The sequence below is a fragment of the Hevea brasiliensis genome, chromosome 16 (assembly GCF_030052815.1).
Source record: "Hevea brasiliensis isolate MT/VB/25A 57/8 chromosome 16, ASM3005281v1, whole genome shotgun sequence".
NCBI lineage: Eukaryota > Viridiplantae > Streptophyta > Magnoliopsida > Malpighiales > Euphorbiaceae > Hevea > Hevea brasiliensis.
The window spans coordinates 36,823,488-36,841,532 of record NC_079508.1 but is presented as its reverse complement, the minus strand read 5'-3'; positions in this window follow the sequence as shown (position 1 = coordinate 36,841,532).

Below are 18,045 nucleotides of genomic sequence, written 5' to 3'. Positions count from 1 at the left end.
TTCTCTCTTTCTTCTCTTTTCTCTCGTTCTATTCATCTTTTTCATTTCATATATTTTATTCATCACCTTTTCCTTTCTAATATTTCTTTCTCATTTATTTTTTATTATTTTTTCTCATCTTTTTTCTTCTTTTTTTTTCTCATATATTTTCTTTTTTTTCATCTTTTTCTTTTTCATCTTTTTTTTTTTAATTTATTCTTCTTTAGCATAAATAAAAATTTTTGTACAAATATATTTTTTGTTAGTAAATTATTGGTAGTTTTAATTTTTAATAATTTTTTGGTTATACTATATATATATATATATATATATATATATATATATATATATATATATTTGTCTTATAAATATCTTTTTATATTTAATTTTTTGTTAATATTTTTATATTAATTTTTTAGTACTAATTTTTCATTAATAATTTATTATTTTCATAATTTTCTAAAAAAATTATTTATTTAAATTATTTATTTATTATTTGAAAATTTAATTTTTTTATAATTTTTTTAAATTAGAAACTAACTTTTCAATTATTAAATTAATTACAAATAGCAATTGATTTACAAAACGGTTTCAAATTATAAAATTAAAGACAACAAAATTTTTGCAATTAATTATGTTTCGGTTGCTATATTAGTAACTAATTCCTGTTGCTACTTGCAACCGATAGTTTTTACTAAAAGTTTTATTTTTTTAAATTTAATTAATCTAGCAACCGATTTGATTATCAGTTGCTATTTGCAACCAATCTCATTATAACCAATTGAATCAATTGCTAAATCAATTAGTAACCTATTTTAATAGATTATCGATTGCTAATTTTTTTTTTTCTTTTTTTGCAGTGATGAGGCGGCCTTATTGGATTAGCAGTTAGATTAACTCACTAGTACTTGATTTATTTATAGAATTGTAAGGTCTCAAAGTTTCGACTAATATCAATTGCAATAAAAAAAATTCTTGCTTCTTTTTATTGGGGGAATAGTATGAAATAGAATGTGACTAGAATAATTATTTCATGTAAAATATTTAAATTTAAATATATCATAAGTTAGAAAAATATTGTTTTTAATACTTCTGACAACTAATCTCTCATGTAATGTGATAATTTAAATATATTAAAATAAATGTGATTTTTATTTTATATTGCATTCTTCATAATTAATGTGAGACAGCTCATCCCATTAGATTAATAGTTACCTTTACTCGATCAATAGTATTGGATTTGTTTATAATTGTAGCATCTCAAGTTTGAGTTTCAATTAGAATTAATTGTACTAAAAGAAACTCTTGTGTTTTTTTATTCGAGAATAGTATGAAATAGAATGCGAATAAGATAATTATTTCGTGTTAAATATTTAAATTTAAATGTAGCATAATTTAGAAAAACATTGTTTTTAATATGTCTAACAACTAATCTCTCATGTAATGTGAGAATTTAAGTATATTGAAATCATTTTATTTTATATGGCATTCTTCCTTAATTTCTTCATGATTATTGTGGGGTAGCTCATCTTGTTGGATTAGCAATTAGTTTTAACTCACTGGATTTGTTTGTAGAGTTGTAAAGTCTCGACTTTAAATTTTAATTAGTTAATTCACCTATACGTTGTGCAGTAATAATTAAAATTTCTTACATTTAATTTTTATTTAACCTAAATAAATTGAACTTTAACCAATTCGTTTTCAATTTTTTGAAAACTGATTTAATTAATTTGATTTGGTTTTGATAACAAAAAAAAAAATTAATTGAACCAAATCAAAATTACCCAATAAGGAAAATGTGAATTCATAAAATTTGGTTAGTTATTTTGGTTTAAACCAAATGCTACTAAAATAATATATATTATTAAAAATAAAATTATTAAGTTAAACAAATTAAATTTATAATTAAAAAAAAGTTAAAATGAAATTTAAAACTCAGGCTTTATCTAATAAAATTAATTTCAATTTTGAAATAAAATTTTAAATATTTTGTACTTTTTAAATTCTAAATATTTTATATCTTTAAATAAATTTATTTTTTAAAATTATACCAAGTGCTAATTAATAGTATATATATATATATATATATATATAAGCATAATTAAGATTAATGATATAAAAGAAAAGAAAAAGAAGAAGAAAAGTGTAATAGGCGTTTGGGTGGCGAGAGCACTTGATAGTTGGTCCTGTTTTGGTTCAAATGTGATTTGAGCAAAGCAAGAGCCAAGAATTGCTTCAAATGGTTAAAATGAATATGTGTTGCTGATGAAAACTACATAAACTATAATTTTTCTCTCTCTCAATCTTTATCATTTTTCTTTTTTATTTTTTTTTAGAGGAAAATATTACAAAATATTCTCTGTGTGTTTATATATATATATATATATATATATATATATATATATATATATTGGAAAAAAGAAAAAGTGTAATTAAAATGTAAAACATGCAAACAACAAATGCTAAAAGGACCTCATTTTTTGGGATGAAAGAATATCACTACAAGCTCAATCCAGAAGTTCAATCCCTACAAGAATCTATACATTTCATGAAGAGGACACATGTATCTGGATTGCAATCTGTGCTTTGTTCTACAAAACTTGGAAATCTACATCTACAAAGAATAACTGTAGGATCAAGAATATCTATCTCACAGCAATTCAGGAACAATAAAAGTTGCAAGCTTTATGCTTTTGATCTCCAAGCAAGACCAGTTTAATTCCACTTTCTTAATTTCAAAGATGAGCACAAGCATTTCATTTCATCATCCAATGACGACGTGAGGTAGAGGGTGGGCAATGCTGTTGATAAAACCAGCACCCAAGCATTAATTAAACCAAGCAAATCTGTGATAGTTCTAGCCCATGACTTTGCTGCAAATCACTCCTCATATCTCTTACCTTGTATTAAAAATAGATAAGTTAAATTGAAATTTCAAACTTAGTTCTTATGTAAGAAGACTAATTATTTTAAACATGTTACACTAATAATTAAAGAAAAGTTTGTTAACATGTTATTTTTATTATTTCTAAATTAGCAATAACTAATGCAATTTTGTGTTTGACAGAAAATATAAAGATATATAATATTTAATTTTTAAAATTTAAAATAAGTTTGTTAACATATTATTTTTATTATATTTTAAATTATATTAATTTAACCCATTAAAATGCCATTAAGTTTTTAAATTTTGAAATTAGTTTGTTAACAGATTATTTTTATTTTTTTTAATTATATTCATTTAATCCATTGAAATGCCACATCACGATTTTTTAAGAAACCATATTTTTTTGTTAGAATCAATTGTACTTAAAAAAAAAAACTCTTGTATTTTTTTTTATTGGGTAATAGTATGAAATATAATGCGAATATAATAATTATTTCATGTTAAATATTTAAATTTAAATGTAGCATAAGTTAGAAAAGTATTGTTTTTAATATGTCTAACAACTAATTAAGGCTAGCGGTATTGATTTCACTTTACCTATTGTTCAATCTTAATGAATTTTGTCATATAATCAATTTAATTATCCTAGTAAGGCAATGCATCAATATTCTAGACAACCAATTCAACGGAAAAGGTCGGTCGATGGTCAGTCGTGCTTCTAGGGCAGTTGGGGAGAATAAAATATAACCCTATGTGAGTGACCTGATTTGGCTATAGTAGGTGCACACAAACAAAGTCGCAGGACTCTCAGGAAATAAAGGGCTAAAATAAGGATGAGCAGATTTCGATTAAAATCGAAAAATAAAATTAAATTGAATTAATTTGATTTAATCAGTTCGATTTTAAAATTCAATTCGTTCGGATCAGTTTTATATTATAAGAATTTCGATTATTTTGGTTCGATTTTGTTTTTAAGAGAAAAAAATCAATTAAATCGAACCGAATAATAATTTTTCATATTCAAATCGAATCAAATCAAATTGAATCAATTTTTGAATTGATTTATTTTTATGGATAATTTATGAATTATATTTAATTATATATATATATATATATAAATTGTTTAATTTCATTGATTAATGGTTATTAGGTTCAAACCAAAGTCAAAATTAGACTAAATAACTTGAAAATCAAGTCTAAATTAAAAAATCAATAAAAAATTAAAACCAATCAGTATGAACCGAATAGAGCTGTTCAGTTCGATTCGATTTTTCATCCATTTCGGTTCGGTTCGGTTTCTAAAATATGTAATTCGATTTTCATAATTTAATTCGGTTTGAATTGAATGCTCACCCCTAGACTAAAAAATCTCAAAAATAGAGCTTCAATACCATCTAATGATTTTTTTTTTTCTATATATCATTCATGAAAGAATTGGTGTGTGTTTGTTTGTATATAAGTGACTGGAGATACCTAACCTAATTAGGATTAGGAATTTAAATACAAAATCTACATTGACTTTCCTTAACAATGAGAAACCATTAGTAGGCATTTTGGGGAAGTTCTGAAATCTGTCATTAGATTACAAGGAAGATTAATTAAGAAACTAGAACTTCTTCCCACGAACTCCAATGATCGGAGATAAAAATGTTTTAAGGTATTATCTCATGATTTTACTCTTTACTGTTTGTGTTTAGAAGGAAAGTAATGATTGATTTAACTTGTTATCCTTTCTCTTTCGTAAACATTAGAATTGTCTAAGAGCTTTAGATTGTGCATACATTAGGGGCAAGGTTCCTACCAAAATAGACCTAGATATCAAACTCGAAAGGGTGAAATTGCAACTCATATAGTTGGAGTTTGGTCACAAGATGGGTAATTTATTTACGTATTGCCTGGTTGGGAGGCATCAGTTGTTAATAGTCGAGTGGTTTGTGATACATTTGTAAGATTTTATCCGGTAATTAATATTACTATATGAGTCAAAATCAATTCGTTTAATATGGCCCAATATTAATTAATATTTACTTTAATTAATACAAATCATAATTATACAAGGATTACTTTAATTGAAGTAAATCATAATTCTAATTGTATAAAGATACTTAATGGACGTATCAGATTAAGTCTTTGATATATATATGAGTTGGTCCTCTCTCTACCCATAAGGTCACACACATTCTATTTTATAAAGTCAGAGATATTAAGATCATCTCAAGAAATTCTTTCATCAATAAAGTTTTGTGTGTGAATCAAGAAGGGTCAAGAGGGAGAAATCAGTTTATTAAATCAAATGGTCTCTCTCAATTATTACCATGGCTTAATTAAAACTCCGCATCAGGTATGCTTTCTAGATCTGTGAGAAATTATTTGTTCAAGATCCATAGGGTGATAGTTGAATCTTACGTTTATGATTCACATTATGTTTATGATTGTTATGATCTATTAAGATTTATTTTATAACAATTCATAGGAGAAATGGTTTAAAAGTTCCACATAGTAAGTGAATATAATTAGTTTTCATGAATATATAACATAGTTTTATTATATTCTATTTTAATATTAAATTCTACATTATAATATAGACTATTATTACCTTATTGATACTGGTTATACAAATTATGAGGATTTTTGGCACCATATAGAGGACAAAGATATTATTTGAATGATTGGATAGAAGGGCATCAACCTACCACTCCTAAGGAACTTTTCAACATAAAACACTCCTTAGCAAGAAATGTGATAGAAAGATATTTTAGAGTGCTCCAATTACGTTAGGAGACTCTTAGGGGTCCTGCATTTTATCCTATCAAGACCCACAATTAAATTGTCATGGCACGTTGTTTTCTTCATAATTTCATAAGAGAAATGCCTATAGATCAAATGGAGGTGAGTTTTGATAGAAGGAGACAACAAGGACAAAGATTTGATGAAAGACATGAAGTAATTTCAACCATTGGAATATCGAATGAGTGGAGTGCTGAAATGTTTAATCAGTGGAGAGAAAATTGATAAGAAAAATAATGTAATTTTAGTATATTTCAAGTAATTTTTTTTAAATAGTACTTGGATGCTTGTGTTTAAGAATACTATTCCAAAACCTTATTTGTTATTATACTTTACTTCAATTGGAGTTAAATCAATCTTGAGTACATTCAATATGGAATTATGTTATATTTTATTTTCTAATTGTTTGATAGATGTCAACCACTAGTACTACTTCTATTAGGCCAGGAACAAACAAAAGATAGTGGACATTTGATGAAGAATCTACTTGTTAAAGCTACTGAAAAAAGATTAATGATGAGCAACCCAAGGCAACTTAGAAAATTGGTTTTGATCGTGAAACTACTGATACTTTTTTCACAATTCCTTATAATGAAAAAGAAGTTTGGGTGAAGGCTTTTCTTAACGGCAAGATTTGAGTTTCGTATGATGAAAATTTTAAATGAAGGCCTAGGTTTAAGAATTTTACTATTCCAAAACAATATTTGCTATTTTTCTTTTTTGTTAATACTTGTTTGGAATTCACTCAGAAATTTAAATGTGATAGTGCAACTACTAATATTTTTTTCACAAATCCTGATGATGAAAAAGAAACTTGGGTGAAGGCTTTGCTTAATGGCGAGATTTGAGTTTCATATGATGAAAATTTTAAAGAAAGCTTAGGTGTAAGAAGTTTACTATTCCAAAACAATACTTGCTATTTTTCTTTTTTGTCGATATTTATTTGGAATTCTATTATATTAGTTTTAGTTGTTTGTGTTACATTTTAATTAGAGTTAAATGTTTGGGGACATTTAGTTTGAAATGAGAGACTTGTTCTATAGATTTATTTATAACATTTTTTTTTCTTAATTGTCCTTATTTTTCACTTTGTTGATTAAATGATAGTTTAATAATGTGGTGGTAGTGGCCGTCGTGCTGGTGGTGGGATGGTGGTATTGAAAATATTGATAATTTTAAATTAAAGTAATATTTAATAAAACAGTATTATATATTAAAATTTTATTATTAATTCGAATACATTACATATTCATATGCAAATAAACATGAGCTTTACATTGCATTTTTGTTCTTCCAAACAAGCTAATGTACTACAAGAATTACATTAGAACTTTGATTCCATTACACAGTTTATTACATTATATTGCATTACATTGTAACAAACGTTTAGGTTGTAGATTATAAGCATGGTGGGGTATATTTATTTAATTAAACTATGCTTTAGTGAAACAAGCCATGATCTTAGATTATGTTTGGTATATATAATATAATGCAATATAATCAATTATATAATATAATCAAAGTTGTAATATAATGGTCATTACATTCTTATATTTGGCTACAAAATGAAATATAAGTAGTGCAATATAATAATAATTTTTATTTTAATATTTAATTTATTTGTAGCGTTAATAAGAAGTGATAATTGTTACAGTGATTGATAGTCAAGTATAGTGGTAGTAGTAGTGGCAGTGGCGACAACTGTAGTTAGATGGTTGTCACGACCCAACCTATGAGCAAGACCGGCACTAGAACCTGGGCCAATCTAAAGCCCCCGAGGCCCGTAGTAAGTGTCACAAGGGGTTTTGCGGTCGCCTGAACGAACCCTCACCGAAGTGGGAAAGAATGAGGAGTTGCCACTTTAATTTTGAAGGAAATTAAAAAAAACCATTTGCGAAAATAAATTAAAATGGAACCACTTCAAAAACAGAGATTCTAAGTTCGGGGTCCGTAAACGGGTGGGGAAGGTGTTAGGCACCCCACCTCGTCCCTCAATGAGGGTAAGCAGATTTAACTTCAAGCTCTTTATAAACTAGAATTGATAGTTATGAGGTTCAAACGGAGATGTTAATCCTCTTGGTAAAAGGGAATATTTGATTTTTCACCAATTTGGGTTACCCAGATACATAAATAAATGGGTCGACCCTTAGTGAGTTACTGTTGCATATCAGTTTTGTTTAAGGGGTCATTTTGCATATTTGTTAGAATTCAATTTGAGAATCGGATAAGAACTCTCCTCCGATCTCTTTTAGATTAGAATTTTGGATTGAGAATCAAATAAGAACTCTCCTCTGATCTCTTTTAAGTATTTATTAGAGTTTTGGATTGAGAATCGGATAAGAACTCTCCTCCGATCTCTTTTTAAATATTTGTTAAAATTTTGGATTGAGAATCGGATAAGAACTCTCCTTCGATCTCTTTTTAAATATTTGTTAAAATTTTTAGGTGAGAATCGGACAAGAACTCTCCTCCGATCTCTTTTAAGTATTCATTAAAAATTTTTAGGTGAGAATCGGATAAGAACTCTCCTCCGATCTCTTTTAAGTATTCATTAAAAATTTTTAGGTGAGAATCGGATAAGAACTCTCCTCCGATCTCTTTTAAATATTTGTTGAAATTTTGGATTGAGAATCGGATAAGAACTCTCCTCCGATCTCTTTTTAAATATTTGTTAAAAATTTTTAGGTGAGAATCGGATAAGAACTCTCCTCCAAACTCTCCTCCGATCTCTTTTTAAATATTTGTTAAAATTTTTAGGTGAGAATCGGATAAGAACTCTCCTCCGATCTCTCTTATTTTAATGGGAGTCGGATAAGGACTTTTTCGACCTATCGGAATTTGATTACATCCACACATCATAAGAGCCTAAGACTAAGGGTTCTGACATTCAAAGATGCCGGGGATCGGGATAAGGCTTCTTTTAACTCCTTGGTACCTCGTGGATCGACAGGGATACTAAATCAATTTTACCGACCTCTTATGTGGTCGCCTAGCCAGTACCTTTTGATACCCGATCTGTTCTATTTATTTATCTGAGATTTGGTTTTTATTCCGCCTTATGGCGTCTTACCCGATCGTCTTTTGTGTTAGCCTAATGATTCAACTTAACTATTTTCCTGACTTATTATTCAGACCTTTCATTTTTAAAGAAACGTTTTAGATACAGTTACCTACATTTTATCCAACTAGAACTCTTGCATTTAGAAGTAACGAAGATTGACAAAAAGAATGGACTGATTAACAAAGAAGTAAACTCGGGAATAACCTTCTATGCGTTTTTTTTAAATGCAATATAAACTTGGTGAAAATTACAAACATAGAAATAAAGGAAATATGTAAAATAAAAATGAGCACTTGATAAAGCAGCGATATAAGCACTCACCTGTAGGGAGCCGAATCTATTGAACTAACTACGGGATCACAAAACGTAATGGGGCTGCGGGCTGATAACCCGAGGACTAAGGTTCGCCTTGAAATGAAGGATACCTTGCTAAAATGCAGTCCGATCAAAATTATAACCAAGTTTGAATGAAGTTGAGCTTGGACAACGGGAGTGGAAATAAAGATAACAAAGACAGAAAGTGAGAGTGTCACAGGATAATGAACGAACTGAAAATGGAGAGTTTCAGTATTCAAAAATCCCTTTTGCAAGAAAATACTTCAGAAAACTGGTTTCAAAAGTTTTTCTTATGAAAGCTCAAAAATAGCAGAGTAACGAGCTGAATTAAGTTTCAGAGTCCTTCCGCTATATTCACTATTTCGTCCTCCCTTGAACAGTTTTCATGCAGGTATTTATAGGAACCAGGTGCTCCCCATGAAGGGTCAGGATTTGTTTTGAGGGAGATGGAGGGTCAGGATTTTAAAGGATATGATCTGAGGCTCGGGAATTAAAGAGAAGCAGAATGAACGGCTGAGATTCCTTTCAGAATATTTGTCCTTCTCTCTTCTAATCTGATGGCCCAAAATTTTCTTGTCAAGGGCGATCTGAGGGCTAGGAGCGAAAGGCGCTGGTCTTGTCGTCTTCTTCTTTGATCCAAGAGCACCGGGCTCGTCCTTACAAGTCGGATCAACGGTGGAGATTAGGATGTACAGCACTGTCATGACATATTCTAGCACATGTCAGTAATGCGGGCGATTCTGGGGCGTGCAGTAGAGATTTCATCTGCAACGCTTTAACTACCTCGGCTCTGATTATGACGACAGCGGTAGGCGTCTTATTCTCTTTGTTTTTCAATCTCTCCTCCTTTCCTGTCTTTCCAACATGATGCTTTTTCGATCTCTAATGCCGGGCTCCTCTCTTCCGATCTCTCCTACTCCGGTCTCCTCCTTCATCCGGTCTGGTTCAGTCAAAGCATTTATTCCCTCGATTTCCGAGGCATTCGCTTCGTTTTCCGCTCGCAATAAATGCTCGAATTTTTCCCATATATATACCTTCAACCGGGAAGCCCCCGCATTTGATTTTCTCCTCTTCCTTCTCACAATTCCTATTCTAACTACTCCGGCAGTAGTCCCGGCCATGATAGTGGCTTTTGATCTTTTTCCGATTGTTCTTCTTATTCCCCGACTGAAATTTATGACCCCGGTGATCGGAGAATTATGATAACCTCATTTGATGACAGTGGGAGAACCGGACTAACTTACCGACCTGGATCGAGGACTTCGATCGTGGCGATCTCGAATCGTTCGACCGATATAATCGGCAAACTGACTTCGGACGAGAAGACTACTAATATTTCCCTTACCATTGGTGACTGCGCCTTGAAGTTCATTTGGCTTCTCACCACATTGGGTGTCCCGACAGCGGCTCGGTTCCGAGCAATAACATTGATGACGACCTCTCTCATCCTCATGAGAGTCATAATCCCCCCATTTGAGCTATACATCTGTCCGATGTCGATGGTTGGCCTAACACATCTTTTGACTCAGCCACGAGACTAGGCTTTGACATAGGTCTTTATTAGATGGGATGTACTACTGATTTCTAGAGATCACCCAAATGATGTAATTTTACTTTCAATGTAATCCGATCTCTAGAGATCGCCCAAATGATGTAATTTTACTTTCAATGTAATCTGATCTCTAGAGATCGCCCAAATAATGTAATCCGACCTTTAATGTAATCCGATCCCTAGAGATCGCCCAAATGATGTAATCTGAGCTTTTCGAAAATAAAATTTTATTTTGACAACTATCATTTTTATAATTGTTACATTGACTATTTTCCGATCTCTGATGTGTTTATCCGATCCGGTCCCTAACTGAACAACCCTTAACCGATCTGCCTTAATTCACCGATCTATAACTAGCCAATGGAATTTCTGGAATATTCGTGATACGTGTCAGAAAAGCTGGTGAATCCCGCTAACCGATGCACCACCTGGAACACTGTGAGCATTAAATGCTCAGACGGGTATAAATAGGGGACGGGTCAGCCAGTTGCTCTCTCATGTCATTTTCAGCATCCCGCGATCCTCTCAATTTTCAAGTTTTTCTGACACCGATCAAGCTCTGATAAGGGTTTTGATCCTTCTTTCAGTTTAAATTTTCTATTTCCTTTGAAAATGAGCGGCGCCAAGGGTCAGAGAGCGGCGAGCCCCCCTTCCATTCAGATCTCGTGGTCGTCTGATGACGTGGAGGTGGTCGGACCAAGCGTGCGACCTGAACCTCCTAGGGTCTTCGTTCCAGCTCGGGGGCAAGCAGCACCATCAAGACATGTACCTTCTTCAGGGAGAGAAAATCTTCCCATGGACGAGTTGCCATCAATTCTTCAAGAAACTGACCTACAATCGTTCAGCCAAGAATACAACATTCATCCTTATTCATTCGAACTCATTAAGTGTCACAGCGATCTTCGAGCCGATCACTTCTTCAAAGAGAACGACATGATCATGGTATACGAGGAGAAATTAAAAGTCGGACTGCGGTTCCCTCTCGATGACTTCTTCAAGGAAGTCCTAAAATTTCACCAAGTGTGCATCTCCCAAGTTCATCCGAACTAGTGGCGGATCCTAGTAGCCTTCCAAGGCCTCTGCCGAGCTAAGGGACTCCGTCCTACAGCTAAGGTATTCGCCGAACTACATAGATTAACTCATCGAAAGGAGGATGAGTATTGGTTCTTCCAGGTGAAGCCACATTGTGGGCTTTTTACCGATCTGCCTTCCTCCCTAAAGAATTGGAAGAACCACTTCTTTATCCTTAGGAGCAAAATTCCAAACGGCTTTGAAGGTTTCCCTCGCAGTTGGCTGCACCAGGGCCCCTTACTTCCGAAGCGCCTCACCCTAAATAGGGAAGAAGGCCTAATGGTGATGGAGCTAAAAGATCAGGCGGCCAGAGAGAAGTTCTCTTGTTTGGATGCAGTGACTGCCGAACTGCATCACTGGACAATGGAGTTGATCACTGGCGAAGATCGCGGGCTTCAGCTCTCTGACCTCGGCATCGGTATTTTTCTATATCTCAGATCTTTGGACCTTAGCGATCTCACTAACCTCTTCTTTGTGCAGGTATGGCAAGCGGCGAAGCTTCTAAGGAGAGCCGGAAGCGAAAGAGAGAGGTCTCCTGGAAAGTGCGGGAGATGAAGCGATCCGAGCCGCCTGCATACACCTGCATGAAGTCGAGGAAATGCAAGGGGGCTCATCTCAACCTTCGGGGCAGCCGATCCCCGAGGTAGAAGTGATCCGATCTCCTCCTCACCAAGAAGAACCGCCTCCACCTCCTCCAGTTGCTTCGAGTGCGGAAGGGGGTCCTTCCCAACCTACCTCAAGGACACTCTCCCGCGGTGCTCAAGTGCTGATCCATTCCCTAGAGAAGAACCGAACTGTTCAGGAGAATCCGGGTTTGGCTAAAATTCTGGGGGCTTCTATCTGCCTTCAGGAGGATCGGGACAGGCTGTCCCCGGACAATCTTGATGATATCCTGACCCGATCCATGAGCCTGAACGTGGAGTGCTTGGTGAATCAGCACATTGTCCAGGAGAAGGCTCACCGTCTGGGTAAGGAGGTCGAGAAGATGGGTCATGAAGTGGCTTCCCTCCGATCCCAACTCTCATCCGCTCAGAACTACATATCTGAGATTGAGGGGCGGATGAAGTTCTACGAGGACAAGCTGGCCGAGCAAGCTCATGTTCTGGCCGAGCGAGATCATGTTCTTGAGGAAGTTCAGGCGCTCCGAGCCGATGAAGTTGCTCACCTCACTGAGGAGCTCAAAGCGAAAGAGGAAGAGGCGGTAACAAGGGAGGCCAGCGCTTATGTAAATGCTCACAGGAATCTCTTGGCCGAGCTCAAGAAGCGTTATCCCGAGGAGGACTTCTCCTAGATGGTCGACCTGGCTCCCCAAGACGAAGAGGAAAGCGAGGAGGAGGCTGAGGGTGAGAGAGGAAGTGAGCAAAATGTAGATCAGGCTGGGGGTAATCCTCCAGCCGAATGACTTGTACAAATTTTAATATGAAATGAAATTCCCTTTTTGTTCAGTGAATGGATGTGATCGGAAAATCTCTAAATTACCTAAGCACTTGATTGTCTGAGCATATTAAAACAACTAAAAGCGACTATTAATCTAAGTGTAAGAGGTCGGAAAACACAATAAGCATGAGATCGGCAGGGAACCAACGCTAAACGGGACTTGATTAAAATTGGAAATTTGGCTTGAACACTTAAGATCGGGATCATCATCAAACCGGATTGGAACCTTAACTTGATTATTCCTAAACTTTTAAAAGGGAGATCGGCAATAAAACTGGTGACATAAAGATCTAGTGTTGGTTCAATTTCGTTTGGCAAGAGAGATCGAGAATGTAATTGACTATTCAGGAGATTTTACTAGTCAGGAGATTTGACAATTGGTTTGAGAGGTCGGTGAGGCTTTAAATGACATGGGGACTTAGTATTGATTCGATTCTTTTTGAGGAGAGATCGGAAATGTGGTTGTCCGACAAAGAGAGATCGGAAATGTAATTGGCTGGCAAAGGGAGACTTAGTGCTGGGGATTGGTTTCGAAATTTATTGATTCTGGGGATCGACTAAAATATGGTGTCGACAGCTACCCCTCTTTACATAATTTCTATTAAAGGGAAAAATTTTTCCGTGTAGGAATTATATAACGATTCAGACCCATATTTTGGGCAATTAGGTGTTCAAGGTTAGGAAACTAAAGCCTACTTAAGTTAGTGACCTAGAGATTGGTAACAGGAGTTAAAATTCTAGAAAATTAAAATCAACTTGGATCGAGGGACCAGAGGTTGATTAACAGGAAATTTAAAATGCTTAAAAATTAAAATCAACTTAGATCAGGGAACCAGAGGTTGATTAACAGGAAATTTAAAATGCATGAAAATTAAAATCAACTTAGATCAGAGAACCAGAGGTTGATTAACAGGAAATTTAAAATGCAGGAAAATTAAAATCAACTTAGATCAGGGAACCAGAGGTTGATAACAGGAAATTTAAAATGCTGAAAAATTAAAATCAACTTAGATGATTAACAGGAAATTTAAAATGATGGAAAATTAAAATTAACTTAGATCAAGGAACCAGAGGTTGATTAACAGGAAATTTAAAATGCTGAAAAATTAAAATCAACTTAGATCAAGGAACCAGAGGTTGATAACAGGAAATTTAAAATGCTGAAAAATTAAAATCAACTTAGATCAGGGAACCAGAGGTTGATTAACAGGAAATTTAAAATGCTGAAAAATTAAAATCAACTTAGATCAGGGAACCAGAGGTTGATTAACAGGAAATTTAAAATGCAGGAAAATTAAAATCAACTTAGATCAGGGAACCAGAGGTTGATAACAGAAAATTTAAAATGCTGGAAAATTAAAATCAACTTAGATCAAGGAACCACAGGTTGATAACAGGAAATTTAAAATGCTGAAAATTAAAATCAACTTAGATCAAGGAACCAGAGGTTGATAACAGGAAATTTAAAATGCTGAAAATTAAAATCAACTTAGATCAAGGAACCAGAGGTTGATAACAGGAAATTTAAAATGCTGAAAATTAAAATCAACTTAGATCAAGGAACCAGAGGTTGATAACAGGAAATTTAAAATGCTGAAAATTAAAATCAACTTAGATCAAGGAACCAGAGGTTGATAACAGGAAATTTAAAATGCAGGAAAATTCAAATCAACTTACAAAGCAAGTCTAATCTCGACACGAGAAGTTCCTCCTTGATGAAGTGTACTTAGCCGATGATTAATGGAGGACGAGTTGCAAGACTTAACCTACGACCCCATTTCTTCGGATGCCCCTTTTCTGTTCCCGACTTTCTTCTTATTTTACAAAAAGCGCCCTTGCGGGTTTTCACTTTCCTTTCGCCCATTTAACTAGAAGCGTCCTTCCAAGTTTTTTTTTTTTTAGGCCATTTCCTGCAAATCTCATAGCAAAGTACGTGAGGTTATCAATTTTCAAATCCTAATCTTATGGCAAAATTTTAAATGATTAATAGCGCATTAGATAAAGAGATTGAAGAAGGAAAATATTAAAAAGTGAGTCTACGGGAAGATAAAAGCAAAGTGAATAAAGTATAACTTTATTATGGTTTTAAGAAACAAAGGTACAGTTTCAAAGAAAATGGGTACAAGGATAGATCTCACATATTCCTTGTGGTTAGCTTTGAAGTCCCTTAACTGCCATTATTTCCAGTACTCTAAAGTCTCATGCCATGACGGTTTATTTCCCTTCTCGGTTTTATGCTCCTTTCCTTATTTCTCCCTTTTGGTTCTTGGGATGCCCTTTTGAGTTTTTACCCCTAGATTTTTTTTTTTTTTTTTTAGCTCGCTCTTTCAGGATGCCCTTACGGGTTTTTATCCTTCACTCATTTTATAGAAAGCGCCCTTTGAGGGTTTTCGCCTTCTTTCACACATTTTGCTAGGAGCGCCCTTTCGGGTTTTCACCCCTACTTTTTTTTTTTTTTTAGGCATAGTATCTCTTGACGGCGTCAGCATTCATAGGTCTTGGAAATTCTTCACCGTCCATGTGGGTCAAGATCAGGGCCCCATTAGAAAATGCCTTTTTAACCACATAGGGTCCCTCGTGGGTTGGTGACGATTTACCCCGGGGATCGTTTTGATTCGGAAGCACTTTCTTCAGAACTAGGTCCCCAGGTTGAAATTCGCATGGGCGAACGCTTTTGTCAAATGCCCTGGCCATTCTCCTCTGGTATAACTGCCCATGACATGCTGCTGCTAGCCACTTCTCATCCAGCAAGTTTAATTGATCCAACCTCGACTGGATCCACTCTGACTCATCAATCCCCGATTCCTTCAGAATCCTTAGGGAAGGAATTTCAACTTCGATAGGTAATACAGCCTCCATCCCATAAACCAACGAGTAAGGAGTTGCACCAGTTGATGTCCTTACGGAAGTCCGGTATGCGTGAAGGGCGTAGGGGAGCATATCATGCCAATCCCTATAAGTGATCGTCATTTTCTAGATTATTCTTTTGAGATTTTTGTTTGCAGCTTCCACCGCTCCATTCATCTGGGGACGGTATGGGGAGGAATTGAGATGTCGGATCTTGTATTGATCACATAATTTCTGAATCTTCGGACCATTCAAATTCTTGGCATTGTCAGTGACGATTTCATTGGGGAGGCCGTGCCGGCAGATGATATTATTTCTGAGGAATTTGAGAAATGTATTCTATGTAATGTGAGCATATGATGTTGCTTCGACCCATTTAGAAAAATAGTCGATTGCTACTAGGATAAACCTGTGTCCATTGGATGCCTTAGGGTTGATGGGACCAATCACATCGATGCCCCACATTGCGAAAGGCCATGGTGAAACGAGATTGAACAATTGGTGAGGTGGAACGTTTATTGGATCTGCGTAGATTTGACACCTATGGCACTTTCGGAAATACTCAACGCAATCTTTTTCCATGGTAGTCCAAAAATATCCTTGTCTCATAATTTATTTAGCCATCATATGCCCATTGGCATGGGTTGCACAATTTCCCTCATGAGTCTCGAAAAGGATTCTCTTCGCCTCTTTTGCATCCACACATCTCAACAATTCGCCGTTGGAGCTCCTTTTGTATAGGGTTTCTCCACTGCGGAAGTATCCCAATGCTAATCTCCAAATCATCCTCTTTTCGTTTTTGCTCGCCCCTGAGGGGAATTCTCTGGTTCTGATGTAAAACAAGATGTCATGGTACCAAGGTTTACCATCAGGTTCTTCTTCGATCATGAAGCAGTAAGCCGACTCACTCCTTGCTTTAATCTTTAATACCTGAGTCGTCTGCCCTTCTTCCATTTGAGCCATAACAGCCAAAGTGGCCAAGGCGTCTGCAAATTGATTCTTGTCTCGACTAAGGTGAGTGAAAGAGATTTCTTCGAACTTCTTAATCAGCTCCAGTAAGTACTTCTGATATGGGATTAGCTTCGGATCCTTGGTTTGCCATTCTCCTTTGACTTGATAAATGATCAGGGCTGAGTCTCCATATACCTCCAACTTCCTGACCTTCACTTCAATAGCAACTTGTAGACCCATTACACAAGCTTCATATTCTGCAACGTTGTTGGTGCAGTCAAATCTCAACTTGATAGCTATCGGAAAGTGTTTCCCACCCGGGGATACCAATACAGCTCCGATTCCATTACCAGACAAATTGACAGCTCCGTCGAAATACATTTCCCATACATCAGCTGGCTCTTCTTCTCCGCAGTCCACTTCGTTAATATGCTCATCGGGGAACTCAAAATCCAGAGCTTCATAATCCTGGATAAGGTTTTCTGCTAAGAGATCGGCGATCACGCTACCTTTGACTGCTTTTCGGGTCATATAGACAATGTCATATTGAGATAGTATGACCTGCCATTTGGCTATCCTTCCTGGCACAAATGGGCTTTCGAATACATACTTAATAGGATCCATCCTAAAAATAAGCCATGTCTTGTGATTCAACATGTAGTGCTTGAGGCGATTTGCTATCCAGGCTAACGCGCAGCAAGTTTTCTCTAGGAAAGAGTACCTTGACTCACAATCATTGAACTTTTTGCTCAGGTAATAAATAGCCCTCTCCCTTCAGCCGGTATCATCATGTTGCCCCAAAACACATCCCATTGAGCTTTGTTGGACCGCCATATACAGAATCAGAGGCCTTCCCACTACTGGTGGAACCAATACTGGTGGGTTTGACAGGTACTGCTTGATTTTCTCAAAAGCCTCTTGACAAACCGAATCCCACTGAGTGGTGTTGTTCTTTCGGAGTAGTCTAAAAATAGGCTCAGCTTTAGCGGTGAGATTGGAAATAAATCTTGATATGTAGTTCAACTTCCCTAGGAAACTGCGCACCTCCCTTTCTGTTCTTGGGGATGGCATCTCTTGAATGGCTCAGACTTTGTCTGGATCAACTTCTATTCCTTTCTCGCTCACTATGAATCCCAA